The following is a 14,021-nucleotide window of genomic DNA, read 5'->3' on the forward strand; positions in this document are numbered from 1 at the left end:
AGAGCCAAGGCAGAAGAGGGGAAGGGGCCCCTGTCAGCAGCCCAGCCTATGGTGACCTTGGCTTCATGCCCACTAATGGGCAGGGATTGAGGCCAAGAGGGTCAGAAAAGAAATGTACCTAGTCACAGGAAAAGGAGACCCAAAGGGCAGGAAGCCTGTGCTCGGCCTAGGAAGTGGTTGCAGGGTGAGGTTGGAGGACTGGACTTCTCCCCAGCATCCAGGAGTGAAGATCCAATGGCCCTAGGCTGGGGAAGTGGGGAAAGAGTTGTCTTTATTTGGGGCCCCGGTGGGAGGAAAAAAAGGGAACATTGATTGGAGAGGAGGCGGAGTGGACATGAGAGCCCATTCCAGCCTACCCAGCCTGCCCAGCCTGCCCAGCAGCTGGAGGAATTCTACTCTCAGAGCCTCCCCCATGTGGGTGGCTGTCTCCTTTGCCCCAGGAAGCTCTCACTATGGTTTGGAGACAGAGGCTGGCTGAAGGCACTTGATGTTCCTCCTATGCCAGCCCACTGATCTACCTCTGTTCCCCAACCATTTTGTCAGTGCTGGTCAACGAGCCAGCAAAGAGACCAGGGGCTGCACACCCTGCCTGTTCCCCAAGGGACCTTTTGGTCTCTCTTCTTCACCCCACTTCCGGGGACCTCTTCACCTGGGCTTCCTTCCTTTCCAGTCCAGAGCCGTTTCCAGGTGTGGAAGGGCTCCACCTCTTCCTCTAAACCTTTCCTGAATGAATGCTGCCCCCACCCCACTCCACCAAGGCAGCTGTGCCAACGCCTGGGGCCCCTCACCTTTCCTCACCCTGGCACACCCAGTAGCCCAGAGGTCCCCCACTGAAAAGGATTTGCTGCTTCATCTGGAGAGAGGAATGGATTCATCAGGTCTCCAGAGCCACCCCTTCTCTGCCTCCAGGCAGGGGGCTCTCTCTACCCAGTCGCCTCCAGACCCATCAGGAAGGGTTAACTGCCTTAGAACGGGAGAGCAGAGAGAGAGAGATGCGGAGAGGAAAACATCCAGGGCTGAGAGAAAACACGCTGCACACCCCTCCCCCACCACGTACGACCAGACTGACAGCCGGGACAGACTGGCTGCTCCGTCATCTCCAGTCCAGCCGCCAGGCACCTCCCCCACTGCCCGCCGCAGTCCCTGCAGACCGCCTGCCCTCGGGTCCAGCCACCTGGCACAGGGCAGGGCACCACAGCGGGGCAGCGCAGTCCTTGCAGTGGTGGCGGTAACCACTTTCCCCTTCCTCCATTCCACGCCCTGGTCCTGTCTTTCCTGGGAGTGGGGCAGCTGTTCCCTTGCCCCCGCCCCCCCCCCCCAAGAGTGCCTGAACTCTAGGTGTCAGGATCACTGACTGAGCTACCTGGTCCCTCATCCCCACTGGACAAACTGGAGGTCACGGTGCCTTGGGGCAGGGATACCAGGACACCAATTAAATGCGGCTGCAGCACTTGCCCCCCCCTCCCCCGTCGCAGGAAGGGGGGGTGTTGGGGAATAAAGAAAGCTGGACTTTTATAGTCCTTTTATCTGACCCACTCCCTCTTAAAGGGATCGAAACCCCCTGCTTAAAGGGATCTCCAGAAATTATTTGCCCCCAGGCAAATCCAAGTGCAGCCGTCTGTTTGGTCTTTACCTGCTGGGGCCCCTTTCCCTAGGGATGGGGGAAGCAGAAGTGCTCTCCCTGTGACTCTGAGCTGGAGGGGCAAAGCCCCCTCCTGCCGCCAAGGAGCCAGCTGTTGAGCGCCCAGCATGGAACAGGACCTCTCTCTCCTCTAATGGCACCCACTGCCACAGGATGAGGGGGAGGTCAAGGTGAGGCAGGAGCCTGTGTGGGCCCAGTCTCTGCATAAGAAGGAACAAGGGGGGCTACATGTACTCAGACCTTGGGGAACACATGTCCATGGCGCGGTGTCCAAAACCCCCATCTGTCCAGTGCTAGCGTCCAGATTGCTGGCCAGGGGAAGTCTTTGCAGGCTGCCTGCCGCGCCCCCCCGCCCCGAAAAAGCTGTTTCTGCGTTCTCCTTCCTTCTCACAACTCCCAACTCCCACCCTTCTTAGGGCCTCAGGCCTTCCCCTTGGGGTGCCCTCTCTGCCCCTTACCCAAGTTGCCTCCACCGAGGCCCCAACAACTGCAGACTAAACCCCATTTCAGGCTCTTTCCTGTCCTTGTCGTTGAGTCCCCGGGGTTCGTCTCACCCCCGTGGGCCCTCCAACCCCCCTCCCAGCCAAGAGGGTGGGGGATGGGCACCCTCGGCTCCCGGGAGCCCGGCGGAGCTGCATCCTCGCCCTCCTGTTAACGCGGCACCTCAGTCCCACCCGGCCCTTGGGGCCGCAGGGTTCGAGGAGGGGGGGGGGTGTGAAGGGGGGGAGGTGGTTACGAGGGCACTCCAGACCGAGAAGGAGAGTCGGAAGCAGGCTTCCAATGAAGCCACCCCTTCTGCCCCTCCTCCCTTCGCCCGTGGAGGGTCGAGGCTGCCGCCGGAGGGCTTCCCGAGCGCTTGGGAACCCGCCAAGGCCCCCACCCGTGCCACTCCCTGGAGGAGAGGCTCCCCCAAGGACCGGAGCTGCGAGCCCTCCCCCCGCACCTCCCGCAGCTGCTGCAGCCTCCGGCTGAGGTCAGGCTCCACCTCCTTTCTCCGGAGGGAGAGCGCGAGGGTTGTTTGTTGTTGGGGTGTGAGAGGGAGAAGGTTCGAGATCACCTGGCCCAGTGGACACCGGCCCCGGGAGCGGGAGCGGGGCCGGTGGGCTGGGTTCGGCGGGAGCCGACTGCAGAAGGTCGAGGACTCACCTCACCCACCCCCACCCGCTCCGGTTCTGCAAAAGCGGCCCCATCCGCCGCTCTAGTTCTTCCATCCAGCCGCCCACTCGCCCTTGCCCCCGCCCAGCTGTCCGTCCCCGGAGGGATTCTGGAGGGGCCAGAAAGCCCCCGGCCAAAGGGCCAGACCTTGGGTTACCACGAGGAACCAGAGTGGGTTTTTTTTGTTGTGGGTTTTTTTTTTTTTTTTTTTTTTTGCTCCCAAGAAGCTTCCAGTCGGGGGCTGGGATGTGTTGGGGTAGAAGGACAAGTAGACAGAAAACAGCTTGACAAACAACTTCTTGACAGGAACACGCAATGGCTGCTGAGGAAGCCAAAGGAGGGGTGCCAAGGTCTGCCCCTGGTGTGGAGCTGGGGTGAGGTGCGAGAACGTTCGAGAAAGGGCTAAGCAGTGAGCAAAGTCTTTATGAAGGAGCAGGCATTCCCCACGCAGACCTGCCATCGGTAGGGGCAAAGTTAAGGATGCCCCGGGCAGGGGTCCTGGCTTGAGCAAAGGCGCAGAGCTGTGAAGTAGGCGGTGAGTCGGGAGTTGAGGCTGGAGCGGGGCTGGAGCCACCCGGGTTTGTAAGCCCTGCCAGGGGGCTTCATCCCAAGGCATCGCTCACCGAAGGCTTTTAAGGGAAGGAAGGTCCTGGTCAGATCTGGGCGTGACAGAGATCTGGGGAGGTGAGTTGGGGGAGCAGAGGGGTATAGCTCATGCAGGGGGCATGTTGCCCCTTGGTTTCCACCCAACGCTGGCTTCTCGGAGGGACGGTTTACCTCCGGTCACCGCCCTCCCTTCCAGGTGGGTTGGGCAGAAAGGGTCTATCCTTGGGGAAGAGTCCTCTCTCAGCGCGGCTCCCACTGCCAAGCACGGGTTCTACCTTCTCTCTCCCCGGGGAAGGGATGGGGAGGGTCCAGTTCCTCCATCTCCTCCCTCGCCCCTTCTAAGCAGTCCTGCCATTTCCTGGAGCAGTGGCAAGAAAGAAGTCGGCAAGCAGGGGGACCAGCTTTGCCCTCCAGGTGTTCTTTCTCTGCTCCACTTGGGACTGGAATTCTCAGGCAGTGAACATTGATGATTAAAAACCATATAGAGCTGGTTTCGTCTTCATCCCAATCCCAGGAGGCAGGCATGATCACTGTTGCCATTTCACAGATTAGGAAACTGAGGCTTAGAACAGTTAATGCCTGTCCCAAGTCACACAGGTGAGACTTATACCCCAGCTTGCCTGACTCTCATGTTGGATCCCCTGGCCCCAGCCCACAGCCCTGATTTCTATGAGCCTGGACAGCCATGCCCCGCTGTCTGCCCCTTTGGACCACGACACTTGGTATTGCCAGGTCAAGTAGGACAGGGTGGGAACGTATCAGTGAAGCCTCATACTATCGCCCTGCACTTACTAGCCTTTTCCCAGACACCTGGAAGCACACTTTCCAGGGCTTTCCTTTGGGGTCTCCAGCACAGGTCATACCCATTCATGTTTGTTCCTGGAGCTCCCTGGGCTCTCTGTCTCTGGAATCCTCATCCTCAGAGACTCAAGCCTGACTTCCTGGGAAGGTCTTCTGAAGCTCAGGTGAAGGTCTCCCAAAGCTTAGGTCCACCTCACTCCCTGATGTTCTGGACTCCCAGGGGTCCCCACACTGCCTACTGCTATGCCTTCCTGACCATCTCCTGCTTTGCCTGGGTCTCTGTGATGAGTCTACAAACCCCTGGAAGGCAGGACTGTGGCTTCAACTTCCTCTTTATGGTTTCCTGTGTGTCTCGCACATCCTTGGATCCAAGGAAGGATGGCATTATAGGTCCCTCAGAACCTAGCTCCAGGATAGCCCTCTACCTCTCCCCTTGAACAGATCCACTCAGGGGTCCCAATTTGGCAAACTTTGAGCAGAATTCAGCAGGCAGACAAGTTCTGTTTGACAAGCTTTTTTTCTCACAGGGCTTTCAAAAAAGATTAAAATCAGGAGTCAATGCTGAAATGTTTGGAGATTTAAAATAAAAATCCAGATTTACAGTTTCTCTTGAAAAATCAGAAGATCTGGCTACCTTTGGCCCCTATTTCCACTTGCAACAGTAGGCTGGTGCCAAGTAGCAAATGCCATCTTTACATGGCAGGCATGCTCCAGTGTGCCGTGGTTCCACCTTGCCCTCTTCCACCATTTATGTATGTCTGAACCCTGAAGGTCTTCAGGTTTGTGATCCTTGCACTGTGGCTACAGAGACACAGATGTGTGTCATGGTCCAGGCCTTTGGAGTGTCTGCCTCCCTGGCCCTTACTTGGAGAGCCTCATTACATTCTCACAGCCTATTTCTCATAATACCTTTATTATTGTTCACTGAGCATGCTCCAAGATTCACGGGCCCAGGCTGCAGATGAAAAGGGAAATTATATGTGGTCCAGAGTGTGTGGGCTCTTCTGGGTGACTACTCCCAAGAACATGGTGTAATGCTTGGCAAATAGTAGGTGCCTAATAATGTTTGATGAGCTGAATAGTAAATGGTAAATGGCAACTGAGTAAATAAATGAATGGAGTGGGGAGGATGGTTCCAAGAAACACAAAGTGTCTGTGATGATCTGGATGTGGGTCGCTTGGGACCTCAGCTTCCTCAGGGTCACTGCTATCAAGACACTTGTCCACTCAGATATCGAATAGGAGTATGTTAAGGGGATCCCTCCTTTGAGGAACCCGGGAGGCTATGGACTGGAAATCCAGGAGTGTATCCACTGTGATTCCTTGAACCCAGACCCGCAGACTCCTGGGACCATGAGGAAACCCAGATCTGGAATGGGCAGTGTCTTCCAAAGCCAGGGGTCTTAAAGAAGGCCTGGGCAGGCACTCAACACGCATTTCTTTCTTTAATCTTCAACAACCCTTTTAGGTTAATATTATTCTCAAATTTACAAATGAATAAGGACACTGAGACCTGAAGAGTCTAAGTGACTGCTCAAGATCACACAAGCCTGGAGTGGTTCCTATCTTTGCTTTTTAAGATATGGCACTTAGGGCTTCCCTGGTGGCGCAGTGATTAAGAATTGGCCTGCCAATGCAGGGGACACGGGTTCAAACCCTGGTCTGGGAAGATCCCACACGCCAGGAGCAACTGAGCCCGTGTGCCATGCGCTCTTGAGCCCGCGTGCCACAACTACTGAAGCCCGTGTGCCTAGAGCTGGTGCTCCACAACAAGAGAAGCCGCTGCAATGAGAAGCCTGTGCACCGCAATGAAGAGTAGCCCTAGCTCTCCGCAACTAGAGAAAGCCCGCGTGCAGCAATGAAGACCCAACACAGCCAATAATAAATAAATAAATAAATAAAATTTTAAAAAATAAAAAAAGAAATATGGCACTTAGCATAAAGGGTTAACAGAGGTCTCACCCTTTGTAGGTCTAAAACCTTTGCTCTTTTCACATTTCATGTAGTGTAGTGGTTAAAGAATACAAACTCTAGCCAGACTTCCTGAGTTGGAGTCCTGGCTCTATAGCCTCTTAAAACATGCAAAGTACTTAGAACAGTGCCTGACCCACAGCAAATGCCCTCAAAGCATTAGCAGTTATGAGTCTACTTTATCACGCCTCCATCCTGCCATGCCTGCAGTCTGCCCTGTTTCTGTATTGGTATTGGAATCCAGTCCTGCAAGCCCTGTTTGCACCCTGTCTCACACTGGAAGCCCCTACTACGTGGTGCCCGTGGCTGTATTCTGTCCACCCAGCTGCAGTGTGTCCCCCTCTGGCCTCAGTCAGGCTGGATGCCTCTCTTTGCTACGTCTGGGGGAGGAGCCAGCCTCTCTCCCCATGGCTTTCCCACTTCACCCTCCCAACACCGGGGCAGTCTCCATGACCCCAGCCATCTTCCTCTGCATTTGGAAAGATTTTCGGTGGCATCGCTAATCACATTCCCCAAGCCTCCATCTCCTACAGGCTTCTAGCCATAGCCACTGACCTCCCCAGTCTTCTGAAACCAAGAGCAGAGGCAGAGAGTCACTGGTGGCTCTTTGGCCATCTTCCTTCAACCTCAGTGAACGCACAGGAGCCCAAGATCAGCTTTTCCCAGCAGAGACACCCCCTGGAGAGGCCCCCAAACTAAAGTTTGGGCCACAAGCGCTATGCTAACCAACCACAGCGCCACTGACACTTGGCACTGTTCAGGCACCAGAGGACCTGGAAGGTGATGCTGATTACATTGCGTCTGACCTGGACAGCCTCCCCTCCACCCAGCAGAGGAGAGCCCCTCTGAAACTGAAGAACCCAGCCAAGAGTATATGACCCAGGCAAGACTGAGTCAGACAATAAATAGCTGGTCAGGTGACACCAAGACTGAAGCGTGAGGTCTGACGAACATTTCCCCTGATTTGGGAATATTATCCTAATTTTAAAAATTCTTACAAGGGGATTTGCAAAAATCATGATTGGTTATATGGGCAACGCTTCTTCTTTACTGAAGTGCATATGGGGAAGTCAGCAATTTTCTTTTTCATTTGTTTCTCTCTGTCAGAGTGTGTTCTGTAGTGATAGATAACATTCCCGGAGAGATTCCATGAGCTCAGAACTGGGTTAAGTTCTTTATACACTCTCTTCTAATCTTCAGCCAGTCTTATGAAACAGGTAGTTATTATTCCCATTTTACTGATGAAGAAACTGAGGCACAGAGAGGTTCGATCGCTTACCCAGAGTCACACAGCTAAGAAGTAGAGGAGTCAGGATTCAGATCCCAGCCTTGTCACTTTTTTTTTATATAAATTTATTTATTTATTGGCTGAGTTTGGTCTTTGTTGCTGCGCGCGGGCTTTCTCTAGTTGCGGCGAGTGGGGGCTACTCTTCCTTGCAGTGCACGGGCTTCTCATTGCGGTGGCTTCTCTTGTTGTGGAGCACGGGCTCTAGGCGTGTGGGCTTCAGTAGTTGTGGCTCGCGGGCTCTAGAGCGCAGGCTCAGTAGTTGTGGCACGTAGGCTCAGTAGTTGTGGCTCGCAGGCTCTAGAGCGCAGGCTCAGTAGTTGTGGCGCACGGGCTTAGTTGCTCTGCGGCATGTGGGATCTTCCCGGACCAGGGCTCGAACCCGTGTCCCCTGCGTTGGCAGGCGGATTCTCAACCACTGTGCCACCAGGGAAGCCCTCAGCCTTGTCACTTTTAATTGTTCCTTCATCTCTTGTTCCTAAATGAGCTTCCCCAAACAATTCTCCATTTCTGTGTTTTCCAAATGTCTGTTAGCAACTAGTTTGGATTTTACACATGAAGTTGCTGTGAGCAACATTCATCTCACTATTAGACAGGGAAACAAAATGTTTTGAGTGTATTTTCCTATTTCTTTATAAAAAGAACGTTCCTTTTGCAAACCCTCATCAAAAGTACCCTTTGCTTGCCCTCTGCACTCATGTTGACACTGAAATAATGTGCTTTCGGGGACATCACATACACTTCAACCAACTTCCAACTACAGGCAAACCCAGCGCTCACCCAGTGTTTCGATTTTGGGGTAAAGGCACCAGCCCTCACCCACTTTCCAAAGCCAGGAAACTGCGAGTCATCCTTGGCACCTCCCTCTCCCTCCTCAGCCACCACCCATATCTAATCCATCACCACAGCCTGACTGTCATTTACCTCCACTCCTCACACCTCCTCCCCACCCCAGCACAGCAGCCCCGGCCCCTGCATCCGCCCTGTCCCACCCCATCCCCCCATCCCCACTCTGCAGCCTGTTCTCCACGCAGCAGCCAGAGGGATCTTCCCAAAACCGATCACACTGCAACCTTCTCCTGCTTAAACCCTTCTATGACTCCTGCTGGCTGTCAGGATAAAAATCCGAATATGGGACAGACAAGTGAGGCTGCCCTAGCTGGGAGGCTCCCTGATCCCTACCCCCCCCCCCAATTGCACTCCTGAACCGGCAATGCTCCCTCCCTCCCAAGCCAAGCCAGGCCAGCAAGGGTAAGGCCTGACACCCGAGAGGCTGGGGTGAAGACCCGTGCCTGCACTGGGTCCTGCCGTTTCCCCACAGCTTGGCAGGGCGCCTGCACACGGTAGTTCTCAGTAGCAATTACTGAATGATGAATGAATAAATGAATGACTGGCAAAGAAAGCAAGCCTTTGCCTGTGCTGCAGCGGCTCTGCAGTCTGCCTGCTTTGCCAGGTGGGCACAGCACTGGACCTTCCATATCTGCTTAGAAAACTACCTCCTGCTGCCACGCTGCCTACCAGGCCCTGCCGCTATTTTTACTATAAAATTTTCTGACTTCAATTCAGTGACTGGATTACAACAGTTGTGGGTTCGACAGGGCAGACTCTTTGAAATCTGAAGACATAAAAGTTATAGTGTTGGCTTTGGCAGTCCAGATGGCTTCTCCAAGAAGCTACAATCTGTGGCCCCAGAACCCTGCTCTTTTAGCTGCTACTAAAAAGATCGGAGAATTTAGTTCAAGGTGAAGCCTTGGGATTTCTCCTGTCCTCTTATGCCCCTCCCCCTGCAAGTCGGCCCTGGATGTTTTAGTTAAATCTGATTTCATTTAAATAAGCTTGGTGAAGGGTGACAGGAGGACAGGTGGTCCCCTCTTGTAGCCCCCCAGGGAAGGCATTCATTATGCAAGTATTTAATGGTGGGTACCTCCGTTAAGCCAGGCTTAATGCTGGGGATTCAGCAGCAAACCAGACAGAGGGTGTTTGGATGAGTGGTGCTCATGGTGGGTCTTAAAGAATGGATAACATTAGAACTGACCGGCGTGATTAAGTGTCTATCAGTGTTTCACATCTATCTCCCCAACTAGACTGTAAGCTCCTTTGGCCCCATAACTGTTCCTCGCCTTTGAATCCTGGCACCCAATGCCGGTCGTTCTTCACCAAGCTGGGGATTGGGGGAGGGGTGGAGAGGTGGGTCACTCAAGTGGGCTGTGTCTGGGGTACTCTACCTGAGGGGCAGGAGGCTGGATAAGCAGGTCCATCCATTGGCTGGCAGTGTGACTGGGTGGTGGACCCCAGGAAACCCTTGCATACTCTCTAGGTGCAGAGTGATGAAGTTTCTATGAGGCTGCAGGGAAACGAGTTGGGTGGCTTTTTCCTGGCGAATGGGGCAGGCTGGGGCGGCAGGGAGTGGAGGGAAGGGACAGCTCAGAGAACCTTGTGGGGAAGAAAGAGGGCTGAGCCCGTAGGAGTGGCCACGTGGGGCTCCCATCCTCAAGGCAGAGGGGAATGTGGAAGTTTAAGGAATGCAGAATATGGGATAAGGAAGTAGGAAAGGGTACCCACTAGTGAGGGAGATACCACAGAGCTAACACCGGGGAGCCTGTGTTTCTCTGACCCTCCTTTGGGGAAGGCTCACAGCCTTACTTACAGATTGTCCTGTTGCCTATTGACAGCAGGTTCCACATACTCTGAGGCACCTCCGGGGCCTCTCCCAGGCTGAGGAGTCCAGGACATGAGTCTCTAGCCCACTTGGAAGTTTGGGTGATCAGGTGGGGAGAGCAGAAAAACTGCAGCATGAAACTTCGAAAGGCCCCTAGGGGGTCGGTGAATGGGGCTTAGGGGTGTGTGTGGCAGGGTTCCAAGCACCCGGGCATCCTGCACAGGAGAAGACAAGGCAGGGCCCCACTTGCTTTCCAGTGTGGACTTCACCTTCCTTCACTCTGGAGCCAGGCAGCCTCCCAGGAAAGGAGGGTACCCGGGGCAGATGAAGATCCCAAAGGCCAACCTGCTCCCCACCTGCCCTCTTCTCAGCCTTGCAGGACCTACCGCAAGGTGTACTCTGCCCAGAGGCACCCAGGAGGCGGGGCCAGGGAGAGAGGTAGTGAGAGGGGACGGCACTTGCTGGGTCTGCATATCTGGGTGGTGCTTCTTTTTTTAATTTTATTTTAAAATCTTTTTATTTTTAACTTTTTATTATGAGAATTTTCGAACACAAAGTAGAATAATGCAATACACATCCATGTGCCCATTACAGAACTTCATCAATTGTCATCATTTCGCTCATCTTGCAGAAACAAGTTTTAATTATAATCAGAGATAAAACAGGATTCAAACTTCGTGGAAAACAGTAAAATATACTTTTTTTAGGTGGTGATTCTTTAGCTTGCACTGTTGCTAGCTCTGGACTTTGGAAGTAGTCTCAGCATTGGAGAGCAGATCCCTGCTCTCCCAGGTAACTGCAGTCATACAAAATTCCCATCCCTCCAGTCTTAATGAACAACTTTGCAATGGCCGCAACCCCACCCTTCCACTCTGGGCCAACAGCAGGAGTCTGGAAAGAAAGAAAGGGCTGGGTAGGCTGCAGGCCAGTTATGAAGGACATCGGGTCTCACCTCCCTAGCCTCTTCTCATTTCAGATTCCTCCTCCTCTGATTTTAGATCTTAATTCATCTCATAATAAATTTAAGTAAATAATTTTATTTCAGCAAGTAAAGGGACCTACTGTACACCCAACCTTGCCCAACCTGGCAGTATCAGGCAAGGTACTCAGGTACGGACTGAGACTCTGCTACTCCGTTCCCATAAATAGAACAAGCATTTGGGGTGGGACCTGCGTTGCCGTGAAAATACTCAGCTTTGCAGAGGCTGCCTCTTGGAGCCCAGGCGGATGCGCAGGGGGGACTCTCAAGGCGGGCCAGGCAGGTGGCCCCCAGTGCTGGGCTTATCTCCCTCTGGCAGCTGCAAGCTCACGCTCCTTGCCTCCGCTCCTGCGGCATGTCTAACAGCCTGTCTCTTGGTGCGTGCAGCCGTGTGCGTGTCTGTATGTGTGCACCCATGTTTGCCCAGTGGGCACAGGACACAGGTGTGTTTGGATGGAGATGTGCCTATCTCTGTGGTTCCCTGCATAGCCCTAGTTTTCTCTTCGTTCTTCCCTCCGTCTATTGCTGGCAAGAGCAGCCCTCTGTACTTCCTCCACTGATCCCCTGTCCTCTGCGGGGGGAGGTTACTGCCCGTGCTGAGATATCCCTGGGCTCGGAATATCATTCCTCTCTCCAAGAAAACTCTCCCTTACCTGTCTAGCCCATACTCTTCCATGTCTTCCAGGGCAAAGTTGTGTTCTGCCTGGCAGAGTAAGTGGAAACAAAACTGTCCTTCTCTGAGGCTGGTCTGTACTAACTCAATGCTGGCCCAGCGCATGGTTCTCTGCTTGTCCATAAAGGTTTGTTGACTGTGGCTTATAGGTCTGGGCAGGGAAGCCGTGACGCGCACTCTTTTGTTGTCTGATTTTTCCCCCTTGCTGAAAAGAAGCTCATGGGGTTGGCCCTGGGGCTGGCGTGCCGCCTCTGCCCTGGGTCACGTCTGGTGGCATCATTCTAAAAAATATAGGCCACTCAACAACTTTGGAAAACAGTTTGGAATTACCTAGTAAAGTTGATCATGTATACCCTACAACACAGAAATCCCATTCCTGGGAGTGTACCTGGAGACGTGTACACATAAACTGGGAGACACATGTGGAATGTTTTAGAGTAGCCCCAAACTGGAACCAACCCAAATGTCCATCAACACAAGAATGGATAATTAAATTGTAGTATTTTCACAGAATGGAATACTATACAAGAAAAAAGAGTAACCAAATTAAAGCTCCACTCATTAACGTGAATGAATCTTTAAAAACTATACAATGATGAGCCAGAGAAGCAAGGCACAGAAGAATATATTTAGTATGAGTACCATTACACAAAGCTTAAACAGGTGATCGAAATAATATTGTTTAGGGAGACACACAGAGGTAGGAAACCATAAAGAAATGCGAGGAGAGGGTTATCACTGAATTCAGGATCATGGTTCCTCTGGGGGGAATGTGTCAGTGAGCGGCACACAGGCTTCTAAGGTACTTGGAATGTTCTCTTCGTTGGCCTGGGTGCTGGGTACACAGGAGTTTGCTTTATTGTTTTTCACACTGCATACATGCATGGTATATACTTTTCTAAATATACTCTACGTTTCATACAAGAAAAAAAAGGATGGTATGTGCCCCGACTCTGCCCTCTTTTTGTATCCAATCCCTGCAGTTGTCCTCAGCTGGCAGAGAGGGGGCCAGGGTCCCTCATCACAGTTCCTTTCTGTTTCTGAGGGGGGCCAGAGGACTATGGGAGATGAGGGCCTCCCCTCTGCAGCTGGGCCCCGCTACTCCAGAGTGGGAAGGCCTGGGGGAAGCAGGGCCAGGCGAAGCCGGCTGGCTCTGCTGTCTCTGCCAACTCTGAGGATTAGGCCAGGGCTCTGGCCCACCTGTTGTTTCACTCATGCAGCATGAACTTAGGCACTGAGCACTTACTGTGAGCACTGGGTGCTGTTGGGAGTGTTCAGATAAGTGAGAAATGGTCTTTGACCTCGAAGATCTGTACTGTATACAGAGGTAATCACGTATACAAATAACTATGGTACCAGGAAAATGTGAGCTAAATATCACATGACCTCCCATCTGCACTTTCAATAAACATTTGTTGAACACCTATTATGTGCCAGAAACTGTGCTGCATGGTGAGCATATAAAGGCAGTTCAGTCACAATCCTGACCCTTACGTTCTTAGCCTGGTGCATGGGAAACAGACACAGATGAGATAAAAACGACAGTGGGGAAAGCCCACTGATGCAAATATGCCCAGGGAGAAGCAGGAAGGTGTCCCACTCAGGATGGGTGAGATGGGGACAGACGAGTGGGAAAGGTTGGAGAAGGGAGGCCTTCCTGAAGGAAGCAGCCCCTGAACTGAGGCTTTAGGGATGAGGAAGCAAGAACAAGGTGAAGGGCTAAGACATCCTCCACAGAGGGATCAGCTGCAGTAAAGGCGCAGGGTAAGAAACAGTGTCATGAGGACTGTTTGCAACCAGAACACAAGTACTCAGCAGGGATGGGGAGAGGAGCAGCCAAAGGGGAAGGCCAAGGAAGATCAGGGTCATATTTGCCTTGCAAAACCTTAGATCTTATAGGTGTTGGGAGCCACAGAAGTATTTAGGGGCTTGATAGTTCACTCTGGCTCAATATAGAGGAAGGGTTGAGGTGCGTGGATTGGAAGGAGGCAGGCAAGTTGTCAGGTTGTTGTGTATCCAAGAACTATTTTGACAGGCTAGCTGTGTCTGAGAGTGGGTGGTTGGGTGGGTGGGTGTAGGAGAGGCCAGCTTCACAAACAGCTCCCTGCCGAGTGACCAGGTGTGTCCCACAGGGCTCCCCGCTGGAACTAGTGTGGCTCTGGGTCTGGGTATGAGGAGTGTGGGCAGAGGCAGCGACAGTCAGGAATGTGGATGGGGCTCTGAACTCTCTGATTCCAGGGCTCCCAGATG

This window comes from Balaenoptera musculus, chromosome 2, assembly GCF_009873245.2.
Source record: "Balaenoptera musculus isolate JJ_BM4_2016_0621 chromosome 2, mBalMus1.pri.v3, whole genome shotgun sequence".
In the NCBI taxonomy this organism is placed as follows: domain Eukaryota; kingdom Metazoa; phylum Chordata; class Mammalia; order Artiodactyla; family Balaenopteridae; genus Balaenoptera; species Balaenoptera musculus.